This window comes from Triticum aestivum, chromosome 7D (assembly GCF_018294505.1).
Source record: "Triticum aestivum cultivar Chinese Spring chromosome 7D, IWGSC CS RefSeq v2.1, whole genome shotgun sequence".
Lineage (NCBI taxonomy): Eukaryota > Viridiplantae > Streptophyta > Magnoliopsida > Poales > Poaceae > Triticum > Triticum aestivum.
In genome coordinates, this window is record NC_057814.1 from 58188250 (window position 1) to 58198189 (window position 9940).

The window sequence follows — 9940 nt, forward strand, 5'->3', positions numbered from 1 at the left end:
AAGTTGAAGTACTGGACTCACTACTTAAAAAAGATAGTGACTACAGTATCGTGAAGGCATAGTCAACAGGTAATTTCAATCATTATTAACTATATCTCGGCCTATTTAGTTCGTCATTTCCTCATATGAACTATTTTTAATAACTCCTTTATTAATTTTCTTTGTCGGCGGGCAGGGCTTGGGCAAAGTACATCAAGGTGACTCCAGGAAAATGGCGACAAAAGCTATGTTGGTATCGACCCAAGGTAAGTAATTAAGTAGTACTAGCTAGCTAGCTACCATCTCTTTAATTCTTGTTTCAACACCATTAATTAATTAACATGCTTGATTAATTATTATCTGATTAAATTCTATTCTCGTAAAGGCCCTGAAGCAAGCGCCGGGGACTGAAGTATGTGCAGACTACGTTTGCGAGAACATTCGCATGATGGGATCCGAAAGAAGCAGATCTGATAGACAGGACTGGGTACGTTTGCCAGAACACTATTCACAAATATTACATGATTGTCGATATCTAGTCACAGAACTAATACACATGCATATTGATCTACTTCTTAACAGTTCAAAGTGGTACGGGACCAGCTCCTACCAGAGGAGCGCATACGAGCACTTCAAGAGGAAATAGCGGGATTTTTGCTCGACCAGGTCATAGATCCCAAAGGAGAATACTATTACCCGCTACCGCCCCATGAACCACTTGTCATCGTGCTCCGAAGGCACCAAGGCAACATGTAGGAGAAATTGTATATATATACATGTGTATGTGTGAATAATTAATGGTGGTGCTGAGACATTCGATTATATATATATATATGATCGGTTCTACGAGAAAATCTATTTATATATATGCATAACGTGTACAATATGTAGTATCGTAAAATACCAGCAAACAAAAAAGAATTAAATGGAAAAATAAAAATTAAAACAAAAACCCCCCAAACATTTAGTACCGGTTGGTGCTACCAACTGGTACTAATGCTCTACCAGCACCCGGGCCTGGCTCGTGCCACGTGGTGGCACTTTAGCGCCGGTTCATGCCGAACCGGTAGTAAGGGGGGGGGGGGGGCTTTTAGTCTCCACTCTTTAGTGCCGGTTGCAGAACCGGCACTAAAGGCCCTTACGAACCGGCGCTAAAGCCCGGTTCTGCATTAGTGTGTGAGTATGTGATTCGTGGACAATACTCAGTTAAATCGGACATGTTCAGTTTCAGCGTTCTTGTTATAGAGATCATAACGGGCCGGAGAAACAGCGGGCGTAACTTTTCAGGGCAGAATGAAGATACCTTGAGCATTGTAAGTATATGTATGATACAAAGTTTTCAATAGCCCACAATAACTCCGCTGTAGCGAGGCAGAATGACCATAGCTTAAGAGCACCGTAAGTATCTATTTGATACAAAGTTTGAAATAGCTCGCTATATTGTTGGTATAGTTTTTCGATGACCCATTCCTTAACCTACACATTTTTAATGCTAAATTTAAAATTGACGCTATGCGGCTAATTGGCTCCCGAACTCATCAGCTCCGCCATGAACAGTAAAATAAGAAAAATCTAGAAAAAAATTGGAAATATGATTTATTTTTTGCATGGAAGAAGTTTCAGGGCGTGAGTTCCATGCCAATTTTCAGCTCATTTGGACATTTGAGTATTTCTCTGCCAAAAAGACAAATTTGGGGTCTGTCAAAACCGTTTACCTTTCATGTACTGTTCGGGCCCATTTTGTCTTTTTGTAGAGAGCTATTCAGATGTTCAAATGAGCTGAAAATTGGCACAAACCTCACGCACTTAAAAGTATTTCATGCACAAAAAAATCGATTTGTAAAAAAAAGTATTTTTTTTAAATTTACTGTTCACCGGTTGTAGATGTGCCCTGGCTCGGAAATGGACATTCGCCTAATAGCTCGCACTTTTCCGCTAAGCTGCTGGATGGCAAAAAAAAAAAATTGGCTTTTCGAAATCTTGTTTCATGGTTATCAAATTAGGATGCTTGATCAATACCTTATTTTTTATGTATGAACATATCTATTTCAAATAGGGCAACCGTTCCTCTCTCTCTCAAAAATAAATAAGTAGGACAACCGTTTTGGTCCTAGTCCTAGCAGTTATTCTGAATATATCACATTGATGCTTGATTGTATGGTATTTTTCCAATTCATGATTTAAGCAAAAATGTTAAATGAATTTTAGTTCCACTATAGCTCCTCTATTGCTTATTATAGTTTCTGGCTGAGCCGCAAATAAATGGCAGAGTCGGCTATTTAAAAACTTTGGTTGATAAAGAGAAATATATAATTATTAAGTGATACCAAGTACGCCAGTCTCATACGTAAAACTTTGCTTATATGTTCGGAGTGCAAGCTGAAGAAGTGTATGATTTATAAATGCTAGGTATGGAGCCACTGGACCCAAGGAACGATTGCAGAGGTGGTGGATTACTCCTTGGGCAGAAACTACCCAGCGGCCGAGGTTCTCAAGTGCGTACATATTGGTTTCCTGTGCCTTCAAGAGAACCCGGTAGATCGACCTACCATGTCCGAGGTCAGGGTGATGCTCAATAGCGATACCACCAGTTCTCTGCCTGCTGCCGCAAGACCAGCATTTTTGGCAGAAGCAAGTTCAGGTTTGTCTCACAGTACGTTTGTGCCCTGACTCGCTGAATAGTGGAGATGTTTCCCCCGTGTTTGCTCCATGCCGGTGAAGTTCCTTCTAGCAGCCGCACCCTAGTGGTGTCATAATGATGATGTTTGGTAAGTTGACATAACGGGTGCAAAGAGGACCACACAAAATTGAGTTTCATGCTCAAACTTCTTGAAATCAAGGCGAAACACAAAAATTGAGGTGCAAGCCTCGATGACCTATTGTAGTTTCTACACAAACTTATCCCCGAGGGGAATACGTTGCCTGCTACCCTCGATGAAGCCAAGAATGTCTTGTGCCCTCTTAATTGGCCGCATGATATATACCACGTGTGCTGCAATGGTTGCATCATTTATAGGACAGAGTATGGTTCTACAACCTTCCACCTTGGGTCTGCATGAAACGGAAGTATATGCAACTGTTTGGAATTTCAAATAATTTGGTCAAAGGACACCTGAATGCACACTAAAAAAACGTGTATAGAAAAAAATGAAACACAAAAACAAAACAATCTATTATCTATCTATTATATATAAAAAGTACTTTATGGGTTAACCAGAAAAATAGAATTATACTAGAAATTACCACAAAAATTAGAAACATCTAGCCATTTATTTGATAGACTCAAAATTTACAGCCGTTAGATCTAACTAGTAAGCTTGGCTAAAGCTCTTTTTGAAGATACATCCATTCCCAATCAAAAACACCGTGTTTCTAGTTATATTTCTTCATGGCAGAAGTTTGCCCGTGCAACACTGTTATAAGCTTAGCAAGAAATTTTCTCGGTCCCCTCTTAAACATATGTGAACAAAATAAGCTACTAATCTCCTCTTAAATCAGACCAATGCTCCCTTGATCAATAATCGGAGCACTCCTGCACAAGAACATCAACGGCAATCTTACTTCTTTTTATTGGTCGCTCACCATTTGTGTCGCCACAATTGACGACATCTTCGCCACACTACACCAGCTCTGGCAGCCATGAAGGGTGGTAGATTCCGTGGGATTGTTGCGCATGGTACCTGGCCAAGCTGCTCACTCCAACCATGAAAGCGACCACCTGCTGCAAACATTGAATGGTCATTATGTGTTGCAAAGCAACTCGAGCACATATGTATCGGTTGAAGTTTCATGGCTGTAGTGGCGAAAAATAGTCTTAGTTGTTGCATAGAACAAGAAGGATCTGATGTTTCAATATCGAGCAAAATAGTGCACTATCCTCACCAGTATCGAGCAACATATTTTCTCTCACATTCTCTATTGGTTTGAAAGCATGGTTGGCTGAATACTCCTAGACCAGGGTTTGAAATATTCTACAAAGGTAGTTTTAAAGAATCTTGTAATGATGCGTGAACACATCAGATTGTCAAAAATAATTACAGTACACATAAGCAGGCAAGGAACCATGCCATGATTTCTGATCTTCTGTATATACTTCCAATTTTGGACAAATGGAAGGCAATAATTGCGTTCAGAAACCAATTTATAAAAAAGGGAAGACAATGTGGAATTCACACTTCAGTCGTTACAGGTGAAGAATGATTACCTATATATCTACATCTGAGGTCTATAATCAGAAACAATGAAACTGCCGCTACATTGGAAACATGTTGTAGATAATGAATCTAACCTAGGAATACATAATATAACAAATATCCTATATGCTTTTGTTTGCATATTTCTCATTTCTATTGAGTCGGATTTTAAAATCATTTCTTAAAGTGGAAACCCGCATAAAAGAGGACTGGTAGGTATAAAAGTTTTGAGTTACATAGGTGGTGGGGCATATTTATAACAAGTCATAACTAATACATCTGTATAAATGTTTTCTCTACATTCGCTCTATATTACAAGTGTAGCATCTTTTACTGTTGCACATAATTGAAATCTAAATGGAAGGTCACATCACCAAGCATTCAACTTTTGATTGATAAGCACTAAGTCGAGAGCCAAGCAATATGCAAAAATGGGAACCATAATCTCAAAAATTGTTTATCACCCTCGTCCATCTCGATGAAAGATTAAATAACTATAGAAAATATAGATGGTACTAAATCTCTTACCATGACATCACAAGCTCAACGATGGCACACATGAGCGACTAAGCTGATGATTACTGTATACCATGCAGATTGTAGACTTCCGGAATTAACTCCATGAGCTGGTAAACAAAACATAACATGTGTGTCCTAATTCCTAAATTGGCGTTGAAGGCCTATAATGATTAGAGGACCAGTCCTCTTCTTATAGTTCTACCTACAGGGATCCAATATGCTTTTGTTTCTTCTATAATAAATATCCTATATGCGTACATACATCCGATTCACAAAAAAGTTAGAACATCTTATATTTGTGAACGGAGGGAGTACTTCAGATCTAGCCAACAGCAGGATAAATCATGGCAATATTTTGTATGGACAGGTTTGATAGCGATCAAAACATACCCAATATGCATAACCTTAGGCCTGCGATCCAAACGCATCCAAACGCCCGAGCTCCCGCAGCTCCAAGCCGCCGCCGCTCCGTAGGCTCGCGCCGCCACCCCACGCCGCCTCTCGCCGGAGACCGTCGCAACCCGAGGTTCACCGTCAAGGCCGCCACGCCCCTGCCCTTCCTCCTCTCCCTTCTGTTCTTCTATATCTCCTCACCTTCGAAGCTCTCTCTCCTAGGAACTGCAGCAGGCCATGGAGAAGCTCAGCCGCTGCCGTTGTCCATCCGACTCGCCGAAGCCGCCTGTCGTACAGACATCATTTAATGGAAACTGAGTCTGCATATAACCCTGCATGATTTACTACCTCAGCTATGCTCTATTATAATAGTTGATTAGAGTGATTAAACCCCCAAGAGTATATGAAATGGGCATGGCTGTACAAAATGTATACATAAGCTATACCCTGTCCCGGAGTTGCAATCATTAGTTTGAGAAGGAACAAAACCAAATCAGATGCCCGGTGCATAATTTTCTAGTTGAGAGCCAATCAGTATGGCATCTATGGCATCTACGTCTATGTTATAGGAGGTACAATCTGCAGTTTTATGTATGATTTGGACATACCATTTGCAGTGGTGCTGGCTGCTGAAGCTTTCCTGTCAGATTTCACAATTAGCCTCACCAATCAGGTTTCCATATCACTGAAGACAAAAGAAGGCCAGACACAATGTTGAATTGATAGATAGCCATTCAGTATCAACCAACTGACAGGAAAAATACGTGAAGATGGTACTAACATCCGGCATTCAACGCTGCTCCTATCATTGCAGAATGGGCAGGAAAAGACCATATCGAGCTTGTCCATCCGCTTCCTAGTGGGCGGCTTAGCGGCTGCCTTCCTCTTCCCCCTTCCCCATGGTTCAACCTCTCTTCTCCCTTTCAAAACCTACGAAGAGCAGCAGTTAGAATCTACCTATCAAATGATGAGAAGATTTTTAACACACTAATGGAGTTGCTAGCCGCGAAGAAATCAATACTTTATACAGTACGATCTAAACAAATACTGAAATTCGTAAAAGGCACCAAGCTATGACGCATCATTCTTTGTAAAAGCAACCGAAATTTGTAACGACGCAAGATGAAGATAGCAAATCATACACAAATCATTCTCAAGATGGAATCCAGGAACACAACAGCATGTATGATCGTGCCATGGACACTACACCCAGGGCGGATCTGGCCCAGAAATTGCGAAGGTCCCATCACCACCCTTGTGGGATTGACCGATTGAATTAGCAAGGAGGAGAATTGATGTTGTGAAGAAGCAATCACACAACCTAGCTGCTCGTGCATACCTTAGAGAGAGGGTCAGAGGGAGGAGACACGGTGGCCGGGCCAAGACTGGGACGGCGTGGAGACCGCAGCAGCAGGACGTCAAGGGGGTCTAAGAAGAGGAACAATGACGGGATCGGTGCTCAAGAGGCCAGAAGAAGGGGCTCCGAATCGAAAAGCTGGGCCTTCGAAGCTCTATCTCCCTGGAACTGCAGCAGTCCATGGAGGAGCTCAGCCGCCGGCGCCGCCCTTCCGACTCACCGGAGCCGCACGTCGTCGATCCGATCCGGCTGCCATCCGCCAGATCCACGCCAGTCCCGCCGGAGCCCACGCCTCCCTGCATTGAGCTGTCGCCGCCTCCCCGCATCGCTCGCATCGCTACCATGCAATCAGGTAGTATCTGTTTGCAAATCAGGTTGTGTTTTTTTCCTTGGATTAGCGAAGCGATGTATTGGTGTGGAGCGCGGAACGTTGGTTCGGCAGAGTTTTCGTCCGCTTACGCAAATTGCTAAACGCAATTCTCGTTGAGGGTTAGTATAATTTAATGGTTAGATCAAATTAAATGGTTCTGATCGTGAGGCTGTAATCGCTTCGTTTTGTTATGTGTACGTTAGGCTGGGTGTACTTAACGATGAATATGTTTGCTTGTTTAATAGTAGTAGATGACTAAAGGAAAATTAATTACCCACCTTTGCCATTAGATATCCTACCCGTAGTTATTTTCCTTTCCCATCAATTTTGGGTGGGCCCATGGTATTAAAGACTCAAAGGAAAAAAAAACTAGATAATGAACGCACGATGGGAAGGCTCCTTCATCGCTCAAGTCAAAAAATAAAATAAAAAATCCCTCATCGCTTGATGATTCCTTCCTTCCAAGGAAGGCTCCCTTCCCATCCTTTCAACTAGCCGCTGTACCTTTGGGCTTGCCCTCCAGCGGATCGTCGACGCACAGGCCTACGTCTTCTTCCCTTCTTTCTCCCTTTGTCCGCGGAGTGCGAGCAGTAATCGGCAATCTGGTCCTGCGGATGGCTGTAATCCGGGACGGGCTTCAGAGATAGCACAGGGAGTCACGTTCGAGCAGGTACTCAGCGATGTGTCCTGAGAGATAGCAGCGGCAGTCAAGTTGGCAGCCATGTTGGGCTGGACTCGCAAGATGGCCAAAGGGCAGTGCTTGCACAAGCGGATGTCACAAGTTGCTATCCATACAAACTAGCCAATCAATTTTTAGGTATCCTTGCTTTCTTGCACTTAATCTCACCAAATTTCTTTTCTATTTTTTGTGTATTTGTTCAATGGATTTCCTAATAGGTGGAGCACATAGACTAGGACCTTCGGCTGAAGGTTGTGCGTGGCTGCTGCCACACTCTCCATTATGCAGTAACCGATCCATGCATTACTTTCTGTTCTCTGTCGTTAGTTTGAAACAGTTGATCTGTAGCAGATTGAAAACAATTGGTTTCCTATGAGATGCTAAACTGAGGGTTCCTTTTATGATATGTAGCAGGTGTTTTAGAGTATTGAATGGTGAAATAACTATGACATAGAGATGATCTTCATGTCGGATGTTGGTCAGTTCAGTCCAGAACACATGTTGAATCTCCTATTATCTACATGGTATTGCTGATCATCTTGCCGTTTAGTACTTTTTTGGAATTTAATCAGCACCTCCCGGATTACATGAGATCATTTTCATTAGACTTTTTAGTCTTTTGTTCATAGAACATTTTGGTTCTTAGAGCTTTGACACATGTGGCCATGTAAAAGTTACTTAAGCTGGCTACGCAGAAAATTAAAAAATGCAGATCCTTTTTACATGCTGCAGAACATGCATGTCAAAACGTGCTGCAGTTTTTGTTTTCTGGAGCTATATAATGCTATCTGCAGTTCAGTACCCCTTCTCTCCATTGCAACAGGTATGAAAGCTTTCAAAGAATTTCATCCACAGGTTGGTGGTAGGTGTGCTTCTGGTGTTCTTTCAATCAGAGAAAGGAGAAGCACGTTCAGAAACTGCAGAATTGATCTCATCTATAGTTACTTACAAGCAGTTTTTTTCCTAATGTATAGCTCCGTATCTCTTCTGTGCATTGCCACAGATCCGAAAATCTATCAGTGAATTTCATCTTCAGTTTACCATGACGTCTGAGGCCAAGTTTGTGAACTTCCTACATTGTGGCTAAGGCGTATTCAGTGGTGGAAATAAATATTTTTTTAGAGAGAGCCCCATTGGTTTGAGAAGAAAATTTGAAGGTAAATATTTAACTTCGTTTGCTATCATGCTTCACTTATGAGGATATCATGCATATTCTGTACCAACAGCTTGACAAAATGCAATATATATGTTTGTAAAAAGTGGATTATTCTGCTAGCCGTTCTTCTATTAATGATTTGTTTTAACAAACTGCAGTACTTCAGATTTTTTAATACATTTCTTCTATATTTTATTGTGATATAAATTACATGGTTACGATATGCAAATATTTCTGAGATAAATCATGTAGCAATATTTATGATACTATTAACAGTGATTACCTCTCACATATAGATATATTTTAACTGTCATGAATGAAGGAGTTAGTTATGAGCTATGTTAAACTGATTGTAGATTAAAAAAATTCTACATGGTTCAAGCCTATAATTTTTTTATAATTTACTTAATTATGTCTTGACGCACAACATCATTAAAAAATACATAGGTATGATGCATCTGTTTCATTTTTTCCTCTTAATTAGTACATAATTAACTTTGCATTTAGATTCAGATTTTGTAATTATCTGAGTATTTAATATATTATATGAATGATCAGTATATCGACAATATAAATTTATGAGTAAAGTAGTGTTTCATGTACAAGCTAGCTTTTTTAGAAGAATATTCAAGCTAGGTGATACATTCCTTTGGTCTCTTTATATTTTATTAGAAAAAAGGACGAGGTTCACCAGGACAGGATTGTCCAGTTGGACTGGAGCATCGTGGGTGATTAGTCAAGATGACATAAGCATACCCATCAGAAATATGCCTGCTGAGCGATAAGAGGTTATAGTTTCTGTCTACATTAACTTAATAAATGATTTATCCCACTGATTGCTCCATTGTGAACGTGCTTTGTAACACTCATATATACTCACTTTTTCCTCAAAACTTGGCCGGACCACATGACCTCAGGACGTACCAACAGAGTAATCCACATGGACTGCTCAGTAGTCCTATCCTCAGTTAGCATGATCCACAAGATTATATTTCAAACATCTTAAAATTAAGAATTTCGCTTTTTCATGAAACATGGAATCATCAGCCTTTCAAGATTAGAGGCGTGTTTTTATGCACAGATGGTTGACACGTGTGTACTACCAGAAAATAGTAGCTTATCAAAATGATTTGTCTAACATAGAACAAAAGTATAAAATTAGTATAGTCTCTATAGACTGTAATGTGGAGTATGTGTAGACATTCCAAATGTACTGAAGCAGCTACATGTATATGTGTGCTTAAGAAAAAACTAGAGTTCACATCTACTTGCATGCATAATTTCATAGTTCCCA

The 9940-nt window shown here is 40.6% G+C and overlaps 1 long non-coding RNA gene across 2 annotated transcripts; it reads right to left on the bottom strand.

Annotated features, from left to right (window-relative positions):
* Window positions 1-3327: 3327 nt before the first annotated feature.
* LOC123167336 (uncharacterized) lies at window positions 3328-6010 on the bottom strand. 2 transcript variants are annotated; one of them, XR_006483896.1, is made up of 4 exons: window positions 5866-6010; window positions 5693-5769; window positions 5082-5370; window positions 3328-3697 (listed from the first exon to the last, which is right to left on the bottom strand). It is a non-coding gene; the product is annotated as an uncharacterized lncRNA (long non-coding RNA). The 2 variants fall into 2 exon arrangements; XR_006483897.1 differs by having other exon boundaries at window positions 3328-3700.
* Between the last annotated feature and the right edge of the window lie 3930 nt (window positions 6011-9940).